General features: G+C 39.5%; 1 long non-coding RNA gene across 2 annotated transcripts; it reads right to left on the reverse strand.

Annotated features, from left to right (window-relative positions):
- Positions 1 to 16,661: 16,661 nt before the first annotated feature.
- Positions 16,662 to 20,836, reverse strand: LOC135446325 (uncharacterized). 2 transcript variants are annotated; one of them, XR_010439739.1, is made up of 4 exons: positions 20,725 to 20,836; positions 19,047 to 19,125; positions 17,372 to 17,730; positions 16,662 to 17,295 (listed from the first exon to the last, which is right to left on the reverse strand). It is a non-coding gene; the product is annotated as an uncharacterized LOC135446325 (long non-coding RNA). The 2 variants fall into 2 exon arrangements; XR_010439738.1 differs by having other exon boundaries at positions 16,662 to 17,730.
- Positions 20,837 to 21,622: the final 786 nt, after the last annotated feature.

Here is a 21,622-nt window from a genome sequence, read left to right on the forward strand (position 1 = left end):
TGGAATTTAATTTACCAGTATCCTGAGTATTCCTGAAAAGTCCTGACAAGCTTTGAACCCTTCTGTGACTGGCAAACATTATTAAAATCTTTCAATACAACTGTACTTAATTTTTTATTTAAATTCAGGCAGGTTGAAATCCTAGTTTCACCAATTAATATTCACCAGAAAAAAAATAATCTACCCAGCAAGTGTTGAGAGGGAATAAATTCTACCCAGATGACCTTTAATAATCTCTCCAAGTTCAATTTCAATGGGAACACTCAGGTCTTGATATCTCCTTCATCTCCAAAGTCTCTTTCACTATAAAAATAGAAAAGAGGAGAGGATGGCTTTCTTCTTCCCTAAGGAAAGTATCCTCTGGAGTTATTTATTTTTCCTGATCCTTTTAGCCCTTTCACTGTAAGTGAAGCTAGAGAGTGCTACCTTGCCATGGGGCTGAGGGGAGGGTTGTGATACCACGTTTTAAGATCACTGGACTATCCTAAATCTATATGGTTTTATAAAACAAAATGCTGAAGCTGTAATTGACCCAGTCCTAGTTTCCTCCACAGTTAGTGCAGTTTGTTGCACATTCAAATTTAGAGGCAGAGACTGCAAAGAAAGTAATCCATTTTGATAGTGCTATATGACATCTTTTAAAACTTCAGTGGAAAGGGCCATTCTCCAGCAATTCATAGTGGCAGGGATCACTAAGAATATTTATTTCATATTGCCAAGCAGGATCTGCAAAGAGCACTTAGAAATCACAGTGGGCAATTTCTTTCAGATGGCCTTTGGTGGGTGAAGATTTTTCACTGAAAGAAGTTTAAGTAGAGGAGGAATCACAGATAGCTACCTTTGCAATCCTCCTGTGCATAAAGAATAATATGTTTACAAAGTCAAGCAGTCTAATGGAAAAAAAAAGCAAGTTCACAGCGTTAGAGGATAATCCAGGTGGGAAGAAATTCTAGGAGATTGCTAATCCAACCTCTTTGAACCTCTTCTTCAAAGCAGGGTCAGCTAGGAAGTCACACCAGGTTGATCATGGTTTTTTCCAGTTAGGTCCTGAAAATGTGCAATCCCCCAGAAATCTGCTCCATTGCTGGGCCATTCGCATATTGTTAGAGTTTCTATTTCCTATGTTTTGAGGTTTCTATTTCCATGCTTTGAGGTTTCTATTTCCTGTTGCAATTGAGGTTCATTCTCAGCCTGCCTGTCTCTCTCTTCTTGATGACCTTGCCTAGGTCCTAGAAGCCTGTTTGTAGGATCCTCGTAATATTTTTCTTATTTAACTTTAGGAATCTTAATTAAAGTTTCCTTCTCAACTTTATTTTTGTTTCCTCTTGTATGTGCATATGGCATGTGCTATCATAGAGTGTCTAATTACCCAAACAAATGCCTTCTTCAACAAATTAGTTCTTTCTTAGGATTTCATTCTCATTTACTCAAAAGGATGGACGGCATCTTATTTAAAGGGTAGGAACTTATTAAATTTTTATCCTGGGTTGTTCAGCATGGACCCTTATTCTTTGTTTACAGCACACTCTTAAAATTAGCCTCCTAAGAAGGTTTTTCTCATTATCATTAATTCTATGTAAGATTTGTGCAAGAATTGGAATTTGCATTACACAAAATTGCATAGAGTAGTCCTGTATTTTTAATTTCTGATTAGGAAAACAAACAAACAAAAAAAATGTTTCTGCAAAATATTTTCAGATTACAAATTGACCCATTTACATGGAACAGCTCAAACTGAACAAAGCTATACTACTTAGATTACATGATTTGTTTTCATTATTTCATAACTTCAGATACCAAGTGGGCTGGAAGTTTATTATGCTTAGTTTATAAGTAGGAAATTGAAGGACAGAATAAAAAAAATTTAGGACAACTGTGTATTTTGTATTTATACCCTTAGACAACTAAGAACATTGTTAAACAGAGAGTCCTGGGCCCTTGTGCTCTTCTGAATAAAGAGGTGAACATTTGTGAACCTTAAGGAGACTTAGATTTCCTTATGGAGACTTGTGATACTGTAGAAAGAAGGGTCTTGAGTTCTCTCTCTTAATCTTTGAGGATTTTCACAGCATCTTGACTTAATTACATTTCCAGCTGTTTTGGAGAAGAGAGTGCAGCTCATACATCTGCTGGGAAGGAGAGCTGCCAAAAGTTGACACTCTGCTTACAAGTCCAGAACAAAACTAAAAATAAGTGATGGTTTACTGATTTGATTAGTCTGCTCCCAGACACAGTAGGTTTTGAAGGAGAACACACAGAGGGGGCTAATATCTTTGCTCAGAACAGAGATCTATACCCTCTGCAGTGGTGGGGACATGTGGCAGGGCATGGACCACAGATGCCCAGGAAATGCATTCCTGACACATCAGATTTAGCTTTCAAGGGTGAATGTAATTCTGGGGGCTGTAGAGTCACCAGGGGCCTCTCACCAAGGGCCCATTTTAGGTGTGCTCCTTGCTGGCAGCACGTGGGTGCTGTGAAGATGTTCAAAACCCAACTGAACACAATCCCAGGCAATGGGCTGCAGCTGACACTGCTGTAAACAGAATCGATGATCTCCAGAGGTGCCATCCAGCCTCAAATGGTCAGTGATTCTGGGATTTTTTGACTTTAATCTCTAAATTTGACATTTCAATAAACTGTCTACAGATAACAAAATGAGTGGTGCTTGATTTCACAACAGCTTTTTCCTTCTGTCCCCCTTTTAAAATATGCTCAGAAATATCTTATTTGTGGTCTTTAGACTCTTCATGGGCTTTTGGGGGGCTTCTCCATATATTCTGAAGCATAGATTCTGAACACTACCATTACTAAGGACCTCTGTGGAGTTATGCTCATGCTAAAGTAAGGTGTCTACACAGTCCATAGTCCCATCTATGTTCCCAGTAACGGATGGCAGAAAAAGGGTACCATAAGGTCTTGCTACCCTTGAGGCACCTTTGCTGCATCAGCTTCCTGCAATGTGGCAGCTGTCAGTGTTTTTACCTGAGTTTTTATGGTTCTTAATGGTCTTTTTACCCATACACTTTTCAGTCACTTTGAACCAACTTACCTTTCTGGGTTCCATAACATCCTGTAGCAATCATTCCACAGCACGTTTTTGACTGCATGTGTTTGCTTTAAAGTTGCTGCTTACGTTCTTTTGTTTATTCCTGTGTTGTGGCTAGTGAATAATCACTCCCTTTTCATGTCCTCCATGATGCTTACGATTTCATGCACTTTTAAAATATTCACCTAAGGAGTCTCTTTTCTGTGCTAAAGCATGCTAATCTATATTCTTATAAAGTAGCTGTTTCATACTCCTATTCCTCTTTGCCATCTCCTACTGTTTATTGTATTAGATATATCCATGGGCTGGGAAACTGGGCTGTGTGTGATGCTTAAGATATGGACAGGCAGTAGCACAGCATGTTTTATCTTTTTTTTTTAATTATTTTTCCAATTCTAATAATGTGTAATGTTTTATCTACTGAGCAGCCATCCTCCTGGAAAAATTAACGTTTCTTCCATGATCCATTTCCTGAGATGCAAGAATTGATCTAAGTAGAGCCTTTTAGTAGATAGTATATAATTGGAGTTGTTTTTCTCCATGCTTTTACATTCATCTACATTAAAATTTATCTGCAATTTTCAATTTTGCTAGACCTGCAGCTTTCCCGCAGCAATACCTCAGCTTTCTAAGGCAGTGCTTCATCCACTCTTTCTGGCTTTGCTGTGCTTGGGTTCTGCTACCTCATCATGATGTAACTGTGGCCTGCCTGCAGCTGCCTCCTTCAGAGTAAACACCATGCCTTTGGTGTTAAATTAAAATGCTTCATCTGTGTCTTTGTCATATATACCTATCCTGAGTAACCATCTCATCAAAATTTTTGTCACTAACTTATTCCAACTACTTAAGCTAGAGACAATTTGAGTGAGTTAATTATATTTTAAAAGTCAAATTTCATTGCAAACTCATGTCTATTGAAAAGCATGCTAGAGTCAGACCATGAATAATATATTCCACAAAAATAGACATATATGATCATCTGTTCAGGCATGGTTACTGTCTAGTATTGTAGTCTCAGAGAAGGCATAATCACTACAAAAAATAGTTTGTCATAAACAATTATATTTACCTGTACCTCCTTAATGGCTGTGTATTCTTCTATTGTAAGCACTGGGTCTTTCAGACACCTTCCTGTATATGCATTCTTTGTAGTTTTTGTAAGTCAAATAGCCTTAATGAAAGCAACTGTTCTTTTTAGATCAACAATAAAGTTTTGCCCCACTCTCAGGATTTTTATTCCGTAAATCATCCTTATACCCGTCCTTTGAAACATTTCTTTTTTCTATAATAGCTTGGCATTCATTATCTTGGTGCTTTCAAATAAAATCTCAACATTACTGAAAGCCTTGCCTTAAAATAAGGTCTAGGAATACACTGTTCTGATTCTCCAGGACTATTTTTTGTAGGATCTTGTTCCTAACAATTGTGCCAGGAATAATAGTCCTCATTTTCACCTGAAAGCAGAGCACATTTTTAATCAGATTCACAGGACATAACATACCTCTTGACACAGCTTCAGTGCACTGTCAAAATGCTCTGAGTGTGTCTGCAACCGCTAATTCTTTCCCCACTTGGCATTCAATTTGCAAATAATACATTTGTAGCTGAAAAAAAACAAGCTCTATTCTTAGCTGCAGTAGAATGGCTTGCCAGGCCCCTTTTGGCACTGTCAACATGTGGTTTATGGTCAGTGTCAGCTAATGGTGGCCTCCCATAAATGAAAACATGAAACGTTTTTCACTCATGGACTGAGACTATAGCCACTTTCTTTATTTTCATTTATTGGAAGCTTGGTTTCACTTCGTTCCTATGATGATTATTCTATTGGGGTTTTTAAGTTTTAACCACACCATTGTGCAATGCTTTCCTTAGAGGCATCAGTGAATAAACTTGTTTTGCATTTATCATCATAGCAACTCAGGACTGAAATCTCATCAACCCTTTTAATATCTTCTTTTATTTAAGGGCCAGAATGAATGTTTTGTCTCTATCAAGATACCAATCTACTACCGCCTGGTTCACTAAGCACAGAAAAAAAGCCCTTTTATTTACTATTTCTTTAAATATTCCCCTTGTTTCTAGATAAGAGGGTTTAGGTGTAAATACATTGGAGTTGATGTCTAAATGAAGAGTCCTTTTTCTGCACTGAATTGCACCTGCCTGGAGGGTTTTTGATTCTTCTTTTTGCTGTATCGTTCTGAATCAAAGAGCCTACTTCCCTATCCTCTTGCCTCAGACTTAAGAAGTTTTGTGGGATTGCAGGGATTTTTCAAGTGGACTACATAGAAGATAGATGTGAACCTCCTTCTCCTTTGAACAGAATCTTGGAACGTGTTTGACAAAGCAGGTTCCCCTGCCATCTCCAGTGAAGGCATCTGTTGGATGAAACCAAAGGGTTTGGCCCATTTCTCATGTGGCCTTTACTATTAAATGAACATGTTTTCTATACTCTGTAAAATGGAGTGGATACACATCACACAATAAGGGAACTGGGAAGAGATAATGAAAAGATATTTCTGTCATAATCTTCCTTTTGCTTTTTCCCACACACAGGTATACAAAGCTGACACCACAGGAGCAAATAAAAAATCTGCTGCAAAGACATGGTAAAGTGAGCAGGAGAGTAGCCCATGGCAAGAGGAGATGGACAGCAAAGCCAAAAGCTGGCTGGTGAGTGAGCTCAGCAGGAAGTAAAATGGGCCATTCCTGGGCAAGGGCAGTGATGCCTCAAGGCATATGAGGGACACTGACACAGAGCTCTCTGATGCTAACCTGAATATAACCCTGAATTATGGCTCTCTGTTTTCTCCTGCCCATAAGGTTGTTGCTGGGTTTTTTCCTGAGAGCATATGTTAGCTTTTGGCACCACCTTAGCTTCTGCTCCTCTGCCCATATTAAAAGTGCTGTGTCCCATTAACTCTCAGGCTTACTGTCCATTTGTCATCACTGCCCTATGAAGATTTTTTGAGCTATCAGTATGGTGATGTTTGCTGTTCCTCCTCTGTGTATGTACCACAGAAATGTGTCCAAGGTTTTGTATCTTCTTTTCCATATGCTTAACATTGGCAGTGCTGCTTGGCACAGAATACACAGCTTTTTGTGTTATTTCCTTGTGGAATTTCATTTTGAGCTCTTGTATACTTTTCTATCCCAGCTCACTCTCTTTTATGTATCTTGCTGGGCTTAGGTATCCTAAAGAATGTAATTCTGGACAGGTAGGCTCCTTTTCTTGTAGAAATCTAATGGTTTTGTTGAGAGGTTAATTTTGGGACCTCCACAAGACTCCTGAGGTATTCTGTCTTTCATGCAAATTCACCATTTATTATGTGGTTTTGTTAGTGCCATATATCTTCCAAGCCGCAACCTTCAGCTGTCACCCTTTGTTCGACTATTTTTACTTCTTTTTACTTCTTAGTGTGTTGAAACCTGTTTCTCAGAAGTTTCATCATCATATGCAGATAAAGACAAGAAATGGCAGAGGAAAATGTCAAAGTGAAATTATGCAAAATCAATAGCTACACTGTTGTTTCTAAAACACATATGAAATGAACGTGCTACTACACTGCACTGACTGTACATAATTTTAGCTTTCCTGAATTTTTTCAATTACTATTGCTCAGACTTTCCTAAAAATACCACTTTCAGAAATTCGAAATATGACTAATACCAGCCTTCAGACTCTGACATCTATGAAGAAACATGTCTAAAAAAAGGGCTGATTTTTAGTAGAAATTTTTTTAGTCTATGAGCTGTTTAAGCATTGACTGGAACCTGCTGTCTCTTTTTACTGTCCCTTAAAATTATATTTCAATAAACTTCTTTGTCTAGGACTGCAAGATGGAAGGAAAATTAAATTTTGACCTACGAAGTGATGCTGAAAGAATATGTTTCCTGTGTGAGAACATGAAAAGAAAATATTTGTTTCCTGCTTTCTCCTCCAGCACATACCTAAATGACCCACTCTCCCACCTTAGAATCTTAGCAGAGAATATGAATCAGTTTCTACTTCTGAAGGGCAGTCATGTATTTTCCATCACTCAGCTCCACAATTTGCCTGTTCATAAAGCTATGCATGCTGACTTGAAGTATGGAATTGCAGAACATTTGGGTTAGAAGGAACCTTTAAAGGTTATCTAGTCCGACATCCCCTGCCATGGGCAGGGTCACCTTTCAATATATCAGGCTGATCAAGACCACATCCAGTGTAACCTTGAGCATGTCCAATGATCATAGAATCATAGAATGGCTTGGGTTGGAAGGGGACTTTTAAGATCATCTAGTCCCTTCCAAGGACACCTTCCACTAGACCAAGGTGCTCAGAAACCCATCCAGCCTGGCCTTGAGCACCTCCAGGGGTGAGGCATCCACAACTACAAAGTGTGGGCAACATATTCCAGTGCCTCAACACTCTCACAGTAAAAAACTTCTTCCTAATATCTTAATTTAAACCTACTCTCTTGCAATTTGAACTTATTTTCCCTTGTCCTGTCACTAAATGCTCTTGTAAGTAATCTTGCCCCATCTTTCTTGTAGGTTCCCTCCAGGTACTGGAAGGAAATGATGGGACATTCAAAGCTTCTTTGGGCAAGCTATATGTTTCCATTCTTACCCTAAAGACATTAATATTTAATTTTTATTGGTGCTTTTCCTTGACCTCAGTTAAGCAACTCTCCGTATTCAGGTTGGGAGCTTTTCTTCAGAGGAGCGCTGACATGTCAGTCAGTTCTCCACCCACAAGGATCACTTCCATACAGCAAGACCACTTCCGTACAGCAGACCTGCACTGGGACCAAATCCCTCCTCTGGCCTTTGCAGAAAAACAGGCATTGAACAACACCAGGTGCAGAAGGTACTCTAACTCTCCACGGCACCTATTAGTAGAGAAAAACCTTCCTACCCTGAGTTTGACCACTAAATAAGAACTTTGCAACCCGACACCCTTTGCCACAGGGAATTTCACGTTCTGCAAACACCCTCACAGCTTCCTTGGGAGTGATGTTCAGCAATTGCAGCACACTCCAAGGTCTCCCAGGCTGGAGCACTCCCTGGCACGTGTGGGTCTGGGGCTGTCACTGCACAGTGGGGCTGCACTGCAGGGAGTGCCAGCTGGGAGCTCTGGGCTCAGATGGCTCCCAGATACCATGTCCTACACACTGGTGTGGCTGCCTGCACTTGGTTTTCTCTGTTAGATAGTGTTTGATTTTTTCTGCATTTCTCCCTTGGAAATTAACTCTTCCCATTCCATAGATCAGCCAGTCTTCTAAGCCACAGGAATCAGTGGCTGATTGTGAGCTGCCATGGCCTCCTCTCAATGTGTTATTGTTTGAACATCTGCCTGTTTAAAAAACCCCTGCTTGCTCTAATTGCAACTTTGGGCAGTATCTTGGCACAGTGCACTCTTGAGGTTTGATTGACTATTTTGTCTATTTTTGTCTTCTGTAGAATGATTTTGCTCCTTTCTAAGGAGCATGGCATGGTCTTTGGAAACACCTCAAATCCCTGCCACACAAATTAATGCAAAGACCAGAGGGTGAGACATTCTCCCCTTCCAAAATTTCTGAGTGTTCTTTTTGGTTGGATAAGCTCAAGCTCCTTGTATGCAGTGGAGCTGAGCCAACTGACACCACTTGTGAATCTGGCACTTTGCATTTAGACAAAAATACTGTTTCATGCAGAATCTATTTTTTAGCTCTAAGAAAAAAGTCCTGGAACTGCAATCACAAAGAGATTTTACAAATGAGTCTATAATTTAGAGCCTCAAAATCAGTGTTCTAAACTTTATCCTGGATTAAATATGGCATGTTTCTGGAAGCACTCTGACCCAATGTGCTGAACAGTTGATGCTTTCTTCTTAAACCCTCCCCACTAGACCTCTGCCTGGGGTACACTAGGGCTGGGCAGGCCTACATGAGCAGTACTTCACCCATTTTGCTTCCCAAAATATGTGTTAAGATAGCAGATGCAGACCCCTTAGTTGTCATCTTCCTCACTTGTTCAGCACTTCTGTGATTACCCCTGGTATTGGACATGTGTGAGAGAAATATGACTTTCACCAGAGACCATCACACTCAACTCTACAGGGCAGGGTGGAAATATTTATATTTCCTATGGGTCTTGTTCCACTTACCTGGAAGAACGCAATTCTCAGTAATGCAGAGAAACAAAGAGGATGAAATTCGTGTCATTGGTGAATCAGAGCATCCCAACAGATAAGGGGATACAAGGATGCCAAGTGTGATGAATTTTAAATATAAAATAAAATCACAGTAATATTTAGGCTCTCCCTCAGGTAGATAAGCATATTGATCACTAGCCTGTAAAATACTTATTGGATTCAGGCACAAATATGTATTCTCTCTTAGCAACCATAAAAGGTCTTTCATTTTTTAAAATTTAATTTAATTGTGTTTATTTTATTTTATTTTATTTTATTTTTAAAATTTATTTTAATTGTGGTTTATTTCATTATATTTCTATTTCTATTTCTATTTATATTTATATTTTTGTCATTACTGGAGTTGTATACATTGATGAAGAATAGCCTCAAATGATGGCGAGCAAGAAACTAACTGCAACATGATTTTAAAGCAGTGAGATATCTTGCATGAATCTATATTTCAAAACAATGTTTGACATGTATAATTTTCAGTTGGGTAGCTAACCAAGAATTCTTTTCCCCAGAATTTAAATTCATTTTTCTTTGTTTACACTGAAAATATTCTGCATTCCCCAAGAACAGAAAGCTACTCTAACTATAAAGCCTTCAAGTTGCAGCTTTTTCTTTTCTGTCACTTCTAGCAGTAAGAGACACTTATTTATGACTTTAATATAAATTTCTTCCCTAGTGTATTTGTCATTGAGGCCTTGTCAAAATTCTTGGTTTAAGTAATAAAATTTCTTTATTCCCAAAGGCATTATTCTCTATCAGAATTTTGTCTATTTTCACCCTTAAAAATGAAACTGGAGGTTTTCCTGATACTGTGTTGATTTTCTTCATCTTTAGAATTCTCTTCAGTGACCGTGATCCTTCTTGGATTTTATGTATGTGCTTTATTTTGAACTTTGGATGAACCCAAAGAGACTCCAGTTTCTCTGAGAAACTGGAGGGATGGACAAGAAAGGATTTGTACCCCTTTTCATTGCTGAAACTTTGAACTGGAGACAGAGAATGATACCTGCTAATTCAATTTGAGAGAGCAGATGGCTCGGATGACTCAAATGTCCTAGGGCATTTAAACTCCATGGCCCTTGCAATGACACTGAATGTTTATGTTCAGGTAACTGATTCCCACCTCAAGAAGGTGGGTTTAAGACACCTGAAGTAAGGTAGCTAAACATGGGTGTTTATGTGTGAGCTAGGTGCTAAGCTCACCTTATAGCCAGCAGGGCTCCATTCTAACTGGTGAGGCACGCTACCCGAGTCTGCATGTCACTCCATGTTTATTTTTAATTTTCATAAAGAATATGTAATTGTTGTGGTTTGACCCTGGCCAGACACCAGACACTCACAAAAGCTGCTCGCTGACTCTTTTCTGCCACAGCTGGGCTGAGGAGAGAAAAAAAAATCAACAATGGTTCATGAGTAGAGAAAAGGACTGGGAGAAAACCCTTCAAGGGCAAAAGAGGCTCAGCTTAAAGGTACAAAGTGAATTTATTGCTAACAGAGTCAGAGGACGATAATGTGAAGTAAAGTGAGCCCTTAAGACACCTTTTCTTTCCCCAACCCCCTTCCTCCTTCCCACTGAGAGCACAGGGGGACAGCGCATGGGGGTTTGGTCAGTTCATCACTGAAATTTTCTTCTGCTGCTCTGGGAGAGGAGTCCTTCCCTTGTGAGGCCGTGGTGTCTCTCCCACGGGAGGCAGTTCTCAGTAAACTCCTCCAGTGTGGGTCCAACCTCACGAGCAGCAGCCAGACCTCACCTGCTGTAAAAGTGAGTCCCTCCCACGGGCACACAGTCCTCCCAAACCTGCTGTGACCTGGGTCTCTCTTCCACAGGGTGCAGTCCTCCAAGGACAGGCTGCTCCAGCCTGGAACAAGGGCCCTCTCTCTCCACCGGGTCTCCCACAGATCACAGCCTCCTCCAGGCATCCATGTGCCCCAGCATGGGCACTTTCCCTGTGGGCTGCAGGTGGATCTCTGCATCCCCCATGGATCCCCATGGGCTGCAGGGGCCCAGCTGCCTCAGCAAGGTCTCACCATGGCCTGCAGAGGAATCTTGGCTCTGGAGCCTGGAGCACCTCCTGCCCCTCCTTCTGCACTGACCTTGGTGTTGCCATGTTGTTTGCATCACATATTCTCACCTCCTCCTCTTCTCTGACTAGAAAAAAACTACGTGTGCCCACTTTGTTTTGATTTTCTTCTTTAAAATGTTGTCACAGAGGCATTGCCAACCTCTCTAATTGGCCCAGCTTCCATCAGCAGCATGTCCATCTCCTGCTGGACATGTTGGAAGCTTCTAGCAGCTTCTCACAGAAGCCACCTCTGTGGCTCCCCCGCTACCAAAAACCAGGCCGTGCATAACCAACACATCAATTTACCTTGTATGTCACACTGGGGTCAGAAGAAATCACTCCTCAGCCAGAGCTGTGCCAAAGGTAGTGCACAATTGTCCTCTTTTCAAACAAAGTGGATTTTCATGTGCATTTATTTGTTGAGAGTCAGGTGGTCTGTAGAATTAGCCAGAGCCATACAAAAGCCTTGCACCAAGAGCCCACCATGCAAGGTCCCATAGCAGAGTCCCACTTGCAGACTCCATGTCCTTCTTGGTCCTGGCTGTCATGAGTTCCTACACTTCTCGTCATCTCAGCAGCAGCACTTCTGAAAAGCAGAGCTGGAGGTGCACTGGCACTTCAGGAAGGAAGAGGTCGGGCCACATGACAGTGGAATGCCTGGGTGGCAATGCCTCACTGCCACATGTGCTGAGCAGAGCGTGGCAGAGCCCTTGGCCCCATTACAGCACTGCTGAGAGCTGAGGGCAGGGCATGTGCCAGACACAGGAGGTGGAAATGTTGTGGGGCAGGCACAGACTCACCACAAGCATGTTTTGCTCTTCAGGATACTAGGGATACCCAGCTGGGCCTGCCAAGATTTGTATGCTAACATATCCAAACTCAACAATTATTAAAAACTCAAATATCTCTTTTCACTGAAACTTGAATTTTGACGCAATTTCAAAAACTGGAGAGGATCGCATCTGGACATTTTTATTTTGCAGTCTATCTAGAAATGGGGAACAGTTAGGGTCAGAACCATGTTAACTACTTGGAGCCTCTAAAATATGTCCACATCTTAGGTGTTGTAAGCCAACGCCATATCTGACTAGATAGATATCTGATATGGGTTTTAAAGGTATAATTATGACTAAGATGCTGAAGATAATGTCCCAACAACCAACTTTTATTCCCAAAGAACTAACCACTTTATTTTTCCATAAGAAATGCTTTAAGTGAACAGACTAAATAATTTTTAACAGCCTAATTTTTCTCCTAGGGAAATGTTGAAAACCAATTTTAAGCATCACTCCCATCTATCAATATGCAGCACATTACTGGGATGTCAAGTTTGAATAATATCTTCCATTCCTACAAAAGCAGCAATGGGAAGATATTACTCAATAAACATTTATGCAGCAGAACTAATTCTGAAAAGCATTTTTCCTGTGTTTTCTGCATTGTGGACCTTTTCTCTGCAAAGGTGTGAACGATCTCCTAACATTGAATCACAGCTAACAAAACTACCTGTAAAGAATTGGAATTGGATGGCTTTTTTCCTTGATGCACTAAGAGTGTGACTTACTTCATGGAGAGGAAGGGAAGGAGTTGTAGGAAAGGTGTTTCTTCACAACATGGCTAAGGTGAGACAAATGTACATGGGCTGAACAGCAGAAACTACTGGCCTTGACAGAGCTGAAGCCTCTTCCCCGTGGCTGCCCATGATGTCTGGCAACCACCATTCACTGCCACCCCTGCAAATGGTGTTGAAGAACTCAGGAGGTTCTGACAGTGCAACTGTAAGCACAAAGACAATGACTTATCTTGCATCATTCCCAAAGATCACATTGATATGTGACTCTGTCGGAACCTTTGTTGGATTTTTTTCTGTCAGATGGTAGTATTCAAAAGTAGATGAAAGAAGGACAGGATGATGTGGATTTGAAGAGCAAGGCAGGAGAAAGGAGAGTTACTGTCAAAGATGAAAGAGAAATATTAAAATTCTGTTGAAAAACATCTAATGTAAGTTCCTTCCCAAAATTATAAGGAAATAAAAGACTGGTATTAAACTCTTGTTTTAATAAGTAGTTTGGATGGCCCACTCTTATTGTGGGACAAATCAAGTTCATAAGTTACTGATATTTGGGGATGGTTGAAATTCCTTTGTGCTGTGAGGCCAGATTAATGTCAGCTCATGTCTGTATTCTTATTGTAGGTACCAAATTGTCTTTCAGAGCAATTTTCGGAGTTACTGAAAACAGTGTATCTATATACAGGTATCTGTACACCAGTATCTGTATATGGGTTTGAGGAGAAATAGCAAACCTCAATTATAAATAGCATTTATGATTATTTGTTGTACTTGATGATCTGGGTGCAATACAAGTATTATGTGTTTAGTAACAACCCAACACTTAGCTCCTAAAGAGGTTTCAGAAATAACCCTGTTCTTCATCTCAAGAGGGATGATTGCCTACTTCAGGTTTCTGTAGTGGCAGCAAAACTTTCAAACATAGATTTCTGTTTCTAAATGTCAGGGTGAAATGGTCAGACAAGTTCATCTGCAATTTCACTCTGTGAAAAGACCTATAGTATCACCTAGGTCAGGAAAAACACTCTAAATTTAATACATTAGTCAGCCACAGTCCTGGGAAAAGAAATGCACATCAGCTTCTACCAATTCAATCTGTGGAGAGCTTCTTAGGGGAAAACATGCAAGCAATTGTGGCAGCACAGCTTTAGATACCTATTTTAACCAACAGCAGAATATTTTGGTGAAAACACTTAAATACACTTTGAAGACTGTGATCTCATCCTCATGACTTCTAAGAGAACTGTCATAATAATTTTTTTAACAGCACTTTTTTATATTTTAAAAGGCCTCAACCTCTCTTCTTTGAGTTACACTCAATTAATTTTCACTCAAAAATTATTAAAAATACTTAAGTCTTCTTAATTTAGTTATCACTCTGAAGTCTGATAACCACATCAAACACAGAAGAGAGGAAACATCTGAAACCCTTACAGAAAATTAGTAGAGGCTGTATAGTAATAATATCCAGAAGACACTTTAAAGACTCCCAAACAAATTTCCTTAGGTAAATCTTTTCCTTCAGAACAGATATTGCAGGGTTATTTTGAAACCACTTGGATTATGTTATTTTTTTCAATAGAAAAGCTATAAAGACATATTTTGTATAAGCAAAAACATAAGAAATTCTCAGTATTAAGTTATTTCTAAATGCCTTGAAGGTACAGTGGGGAAAGAAAAGGAAAATAAAGCTAAGAAAGGAAAAAAGTAATCTATATCATGCTGTACCCAGTAAATATTGCAAGGTTAGATTCCTCAATCTACTGTAGTCATCTTGCTACAGGCCTCAGTGTGTTGTGGATCCTGCAATGTTTCCCACTTCTGCTGATGCGGGCACCTTTTGGGTAGCTGACATGCTTGCTGCCATGGGAGCTGGAGGGCAACTCTTGCAAACACTAGCTCTGATTCCTTTGCAGATGGAACACATCCCCCTCAAAAAATATATTAATCTAACCCTTATTGTAATTTCCTATTTTAAGTAAAATTGTAGTTCTTCTCATGCTTTGAGAGGCTGACCTGGAACAGAGACTAGACAGAGCTAAGAGAAGAAAGTAGATATTTTCTGAAAGGCCTTAAAAGGATACACCTTGTGCAGCACAAGAGCCTGGCCAGGGCCACACCCAAAATTGACCTAAAATGGTCACAAAATGGATGACCAGTCACAAGGTTTCACACTTTTATAAGTCTGGGTCCATTTGCATATTGGGGTTAATTGTCCAGTTACAGCTTCAGGTTGTGAAGTCCCATCCTTCATGTTTTCTCTCTTCATTCTGCCGTTGTTTATGCATTTTGGGCCTGAAGGTTGTAATGGTTGTCCTTGGTCTCAAGCTGGAAAAGGATTGTTTTGTCTACCTACTCTGTGAAGAGAGCTTACTAACTCAATATGAACTTCAGAGCTACACACCTAGGCAGCACAGAATCTAAAAAATATGGAAGCTAAAACTTAAGGCATCAGTCCTCATCAGAAGCCACAGAATATGACTGAAGTAATCATAAACTTCAAATGTTTTAGCATGAAATATATTCTTATATCTTAGGACCAGAACATTGTACTCTTTTGCCACTCTGGATAAAATCTCACCTCTGGAAACAGATTGCTGTTTTGCTGTTCAGTTCAAGAGGAAGAAGAGTTCCTATACTGAGCACTTCTTTGTTCTAAAAGTATTGAAATAGCCCATGAAGTAAGGGCTTAATCATCATTAACAAAGACAACCTCAGTCTTCAGCCATTAATAACTGAAGCTATACCTTCGCGATATAAAAAATGAAAATTGTTCTTGCATATATAAGCTCCAACAAATAGATGTTCAAAATCCAGAGGAAACAGTAAAATTCATTGAGTGATCAAACAGACTGACATCGGAGTATCCATTAAAATAAAGGGTTTAAATAAAAATTGCAGATTGGAACAATGCATCTCAGATGCTTTCTTGGTCAAAAAAGGAAATACAAATCAAGTACACCATTTTTTTCATAAGAAATGAAAATACAAGAGGCCTGTCCCTGCAGCAAGGACAGGACAATGTCTGAAACAGTCACCCAGGCTCTGGTAGAAGATACACACAGCTGGGGGGTGGCTTATCAATAGAAAAGAAATGAATTAATGAGTTGACTGGGAATGTGAGGATATGAGAGTGTTCTTTTCTGCATGTTTTTCCATTTGGAAGTTTCTGCATCCTGATTTGGAGCCAGCCTGGCATCTGGAACCAATTCAGGAGAAGATGAAAAGCTTAAAGGAAAAGTCAGTTCTCACCTTGCTGCTATTTCTGGAGAAGACAGTGCCTTTGTCTGCTACCAGTTTACTGGCTTGATGTCCACAGAGGCTGTCTGTAGCCCTCAGTACCTGTTCTAAACAAAAGGTTTGCAATGCAGAATAGGGAGCAAAAGGAATTGGTAAAACTAAACCCAGAAATATGGTGTGTTGAAGACCCTGTGCTTTAAGTAAGCAATTCAAAATCCAAATTAAACTCCCCCAAGGAAGAAAACTCACAATTTGCACAGTTTTATTCACTGTCATGAGGTTCCTCTGGTAGTCCCTCAAAGCCATCTGCCATAGAAAAGGGATGGGGGATTACTTGCCATTCCCTTGGCATGTGGGTTTTTCAGGGTCTGACATTTGATTATAGTGTCCATTCTTTATAAATAAAAAGTTTGTACATATTTTTAACAAGAATGCTAATGCACGTGTGAATGTGTTATGTATATAATAATGTGTACATACACTAAATTATAATATCTAATGTATATTTTGCTAATTTATCTTTTTATATATATGAGATGTGAAAAGCCTTGCATAATTCTAAACCAACCTTTGAATCCCTGCTGATTATTTTTCAGTGATTTAAGAAGTTGAGTGATACATCACAAACTGGCATTTTTCTTTTATTTTCATGTTGCCTTTTGTAGATAGATGCTATCCCCAGGCAAGGCACCTGTTAGATGCCACTGTTATCAGAGGGTTCACAGGGACAGACATCAAACTTCTAAGCAGAAGCTGCAGAGGAGTAGGCTTCCCAAGCTCATTACTTCATGGAGGCCACAGAACATCTGCAGGGTGATGGCAGGTCATGCACAGGCAGGCACATTCTCTCTCTGGTGCTCCTCACCCCTTATCCATTTGCACCTCTTCATTAAATCATTGCCATTCTCAGCATAAAGACCTGGGAGGCGCAGGGTGCTTCACAGCACCCCCCTGACAACATCAGTTCTGGAAGGAGCAGGAACAGTCCATGTAGACAGAGGAATTCAGGCAACTTGGTTCTCAGAGATATTTCACTGAGGCCTGATTGAGGATGTGTTGCTAATAAATTTCCTCTCTGGCAATCTTTATCTCTAGTGCTGGTTTGCAGCGCACTGGCAGCAGCCAAAGGACACCATTCCCACCTGGAGATGACAGAGATGCTCTCTCAGATGACACAACACCTTTTCTCCTTTTCTCTTTCTTTCTGCAGAAAGGGAAAACCCAGCTGTCAGCTTCAGCTTGTGATACAAAGCCAGGTCCCAAGCCAAGTCCTTGCCCACCTCCAGCATGATGTGGCTGGCAGTCAGGATCTCAGTGAATGAGTCCTCACCACTGCATTTCCCTGCCCCAGTCAAAGCAGGGAGTATATCCATGTGTTCTGCCACTCCTGGGTCACCACGCTCCTCAGAAACGAGATGCCCTCTTCCTAAATATGGAAATAGGAGAAAATGAGAAGGAAGAAGAAATGAGGAGGAAGAGGAGGATGGGCTTCTGTAAATGCTGTTTTTTCTTCTGGATGTCTACAGTTTCCACAAAGTCACAAGTGGGAGCTCTGCCCACGGCCTCCCATCCTTTGTGGATGGCAGCAGTGCTTTTCTGATGGAGCGTGGAAGGGCGGGTCACCAGTGAGTCACTTGGTCTGTTTGCAGAAAGACATGGATAATATTTAGGAAGTAGAAGGGGCACCACAGTTAATAAACACTTCTTTCACTATTATTCAAATATTTTCAAAGTTTACTAGTTGTTAAGTGCAAAAAAGCCGAGAACTGATACCAGATTTGACATTAGCAGGGATTTGGATGGAAATTACTGACAGAAAGTTACACTGCTTTTTAAGATAAATTCAGTGCCAGACACAAGAAAAATTACCACCATTGCTGCAGAAAAGAAAGATCAATTAAGTATGAAAAAATACTGTAAATTAACATTTATGTGCAGGAAGATTAACTAGGAAGCCTAAGAAACAAATTACTGTTTCCTTCATTTTAACTTGCTATTCCATATATTGTATTTTCATGCAGAGAAATTAAATATAGTTTTTTTTGTATTTAAGCCTAACTTGGAGATGATCTCAGAACATTTTTAAGGGAGTGTTCTTCTATTTGTAAATTAGTCTTATTTGGATATTACACCTATGTGACAGTGTAAGTCATTTTTTATTCAATAGTCATGAAAGATCATTTGTGATGTAGAAGAAATTATGCTGATATTTCTTCTATGCCCATTAGTACTTATTAAAACCCCACTGGAACTGGCAAAAAAAAAGTTTAAATGTCTTTCTGCTTTTTATTATATTTTCCTCACAAGTATTTTGTTCAGTGTAGAACCGCTTTTTCATTTGTTTACCTGTTTAGGATAAACTAGGGTTCAATGCGAAGAACATTTTTACTGTGTGGAGAAATTACATTAATATGATATTAATATCTGTCTGTTCTTATAAACTAGAGTTTCTAGAATTTGAATGTGGAGAGCTGGTGTATTTTATAATTTTGTTTTTCATTGAAAGAAACTTAATATATGTAAAAATGGATGCATAATAAGACTAATCATTAAGATATGTTTTGATGCAATGAAAACTCCCTAATTACGGTATCCTAATCTGCTGTTTACACATTATACTTCTGTAAGTTACATCAGTGAGGTGTCATATATTCAAGGTGTTTCATGGCATGGGAAAACAGACTTATTTTTCAGTTCTTTACTTTCACAATAAGCAAGTTTTCTAGAATTGGGCAAGTGGATCCAATGATCTTCATGTCCTTTATATTTCTAAATCAAATTTGCAAATTGGGTATGATAACAGGGCTAAAAAGATAAAGAAGATTACGTACTTAGTAGAGTATCACAGCACATTTGCCAATTAGTTGTCTTTTTAATTTACTGTATAAGGAGGTGGCTATTGCCAGGGACCTGTTCTTCTCTAATTAGAATCCAGTGTTCATGAAGCACAATTACCTGCTAGAGCAATTGCATTGACATCCTTCATTTAGTAAAATCCCTGGTCTTCAAATATGCAGGCAACTGTCATCAAATTCTGTGGAATAAACTACACATGCTGCTATAAAAAATGCAAAATTCCAGTAAAATCAACTAAAAATTTAAAAAAGCACAGTGAAGTATCTAATCTCAGCAGAAGAAAATTTTCCTTATTAAAAATGTTTCTTTCAAAATTCAAATATTTGTTTGCTATTTGCCAGAGCTGAAGAGTGTCACAAAAAATTATCTTTTGTATGTGGGAAATCAGTGACTGATGAATAACATAAATGACTGTTCAAGAAATAAATTCTGAAGTAGATGCCATTATAGACTCTCTGCCAGTTAACTGAGTGCTGCTGTATATTGTAATTACCTAAGAGTTTCACTTTTTAATTTTATTTTAACAAAAACATACCCTTCTATTCTGATTACAGTTGATAATCAAACCACTAGCAGAACATTTTTTTATTAAAATAGTCCAGTTCTCTTCAAGTGTTTTGTGAAGTCTTGTCTTTTTTACCCATATTTCATTTATGTGAGGAAAAAAACAGGTTGGAAGACTCTGGCAATGTCAGAATACTCATTTTTCTATGGCAATGGCTTTTTACTTTGGTTTTTGTGTTTCATATGGATATATGTGAGATATGTGAAAAATCTAAATTAGAAAGAATTGATCCATCTGAAACAATGTATTTTTCTTTTTGCTCAACACATTAATATTCAAGTTTTCCAGAACAGAGATCAAAATGTGCCTAGAAAATTCTGCAGTTTAGAAAGATTTTCATTCTCCTTATGGTTCTAGCTTTGCCTTAAGTTATGGAGCAGATATGTTACCAGAGTTACAGATGAAATGGCCTCTAATAACTCTCTGATGTCTACCCGGGAAATGTGAACAGACACAAAAGCTTTAAGACAAGCAGCTTTTGAGTGTCAGCTTGAAATTCAGAGACATTTCTCTCTGGTGGCTCCATTTAGCAATTCTTGAAGAGTAGAACTGAAACAAAAGAACTGCACATTGTCTGAGTATTTTCTTCAGATAACCCTTATCCACCCTGCCAAAGAGATGGAGATGCTCTTCTGGAGAAAATTAACCCTTAGAACTCTGAGAAAAGTTCAAGTCTTTCTTTTACCTTTTAAAATTTCCTGCAAACCATGCAGTGGTCATTGGCTTGTGCAAAATGAGTCTTAGCTGTCTCTGAGTGGTTGCCCATGGTTCTCTCCCAAGTTACCCTGGCATCAGCAGAGGAAGGGCAGCAGAAATTGGTGAAATTTGAGGATGTTATTCTAAAAATGGAGGCAAAATAAACAAAGATCTTGGGCTTTGGGAAGGAGCGATTATGTTTTTCAGAGGTGGCACAGTGGATTTGTCAGGGACCAGACTTTCCAAAGAGATCCAGATGCCCTGACCCCTTGGTCACAGTAATAATATGTTATGGTCCACACTGTCACCAAGTCTGATCTTGTTTTTCAGTTGGCTTCAACTGATTGCATGCACCTAGTACTGCCCAGAAAAAGTCTGATGTCAGCCAGAAGGAAGGAAGATGAAAAGCTTCCTACTCAATTGCTGGCATGGCCTGCTACCTTGCCTCTCCTGTATGACAGCAATAAGACAGAGTTGATGGCAGAGCAGCTCTAAGCACAGTTTAAAGTTTCTTACCATCATGATTGCCACAGTGGAGAAGTTCTCTTGATGTCCTCATCCTAAGCCTTTTCAGGGATGCCTCTGTGGAAGCACTTCTGAGTCAGCAGAGGTCAACACAGACCATGGCCAACAATGCGACACAAAGAGGGTATCAATGCTCTGCTTGATGTTGTGGTTTCACCCTCCTAGACCTACATCTACTGCCAGCAATGTGTAGTCTTGAGTGCAACATTAAAAATGAGAAGCAAACTTGCACATTCTCCAGCTGCTAAAACACTGACAGCCCATGGTGTCCCTCTTGCTGTGGCAGCTGTTCCTATTCACTGAGCATTGGCCAGGGGAGGGGATGACATGCCCAGGCAGGATAACTGGCAGGGCTTCTGGAAGTAACAGATGACAGACAATGCTACCAGTAGGACATTTCTTACGGGAAAGGGAGTGGCTCAGGCAACTCTACAAGCCCAAATGAAGCTCCTGATCAGAAAAAAATGGAAGTTGCCAATGTGCTGAGCACGTCAGAAGCTACTGCAGGGTTTACAAAAGCAAACTGTGGCTGTGCAAACCTCTGTGCCCTTCTGTCTTCAGAGATTAATCAGATACACAGGACTTGTTGAAAATCTGTAAGAACTGGGAGGTGGGACAAATCAGGGCTTGTACTGTGTTAGTTTATGTCCCCAGAATAGGAGATCCTCAGGTTGAGCATCAGCCTGCCAGTAGGAAAACTAAAACGATTTAAAATATATTATATAAAGCCAATTATATAAGCAAATTGAGATAATCTCTATGTTTTTTATTAGTTTCTGCTTCTTTTCAAGTATATGGCAAATTTATTTCCCTTTTCTATTTTACCCAATAAACTAGCTAAATAAACAAAGTTCTGACAGTATTTATATATACTAATACATGCACATAA

This window comes from Zonotrichia leucophrys, chromosome 3, assembly GCF_028769735.1.
Source record: "Zonotrichia leucophrys gambelii isolate GWCS_2022_RI chromosome 3, RI_Zleu_2.0, whole genome shotgun sequence".
Taxonomy (NCBI): Eukaryota; Metazoa; Chordata; class Aves; order Passeriformes; family Passerellidae; genus Zonotrichia; species Zonotrichia leucophrys.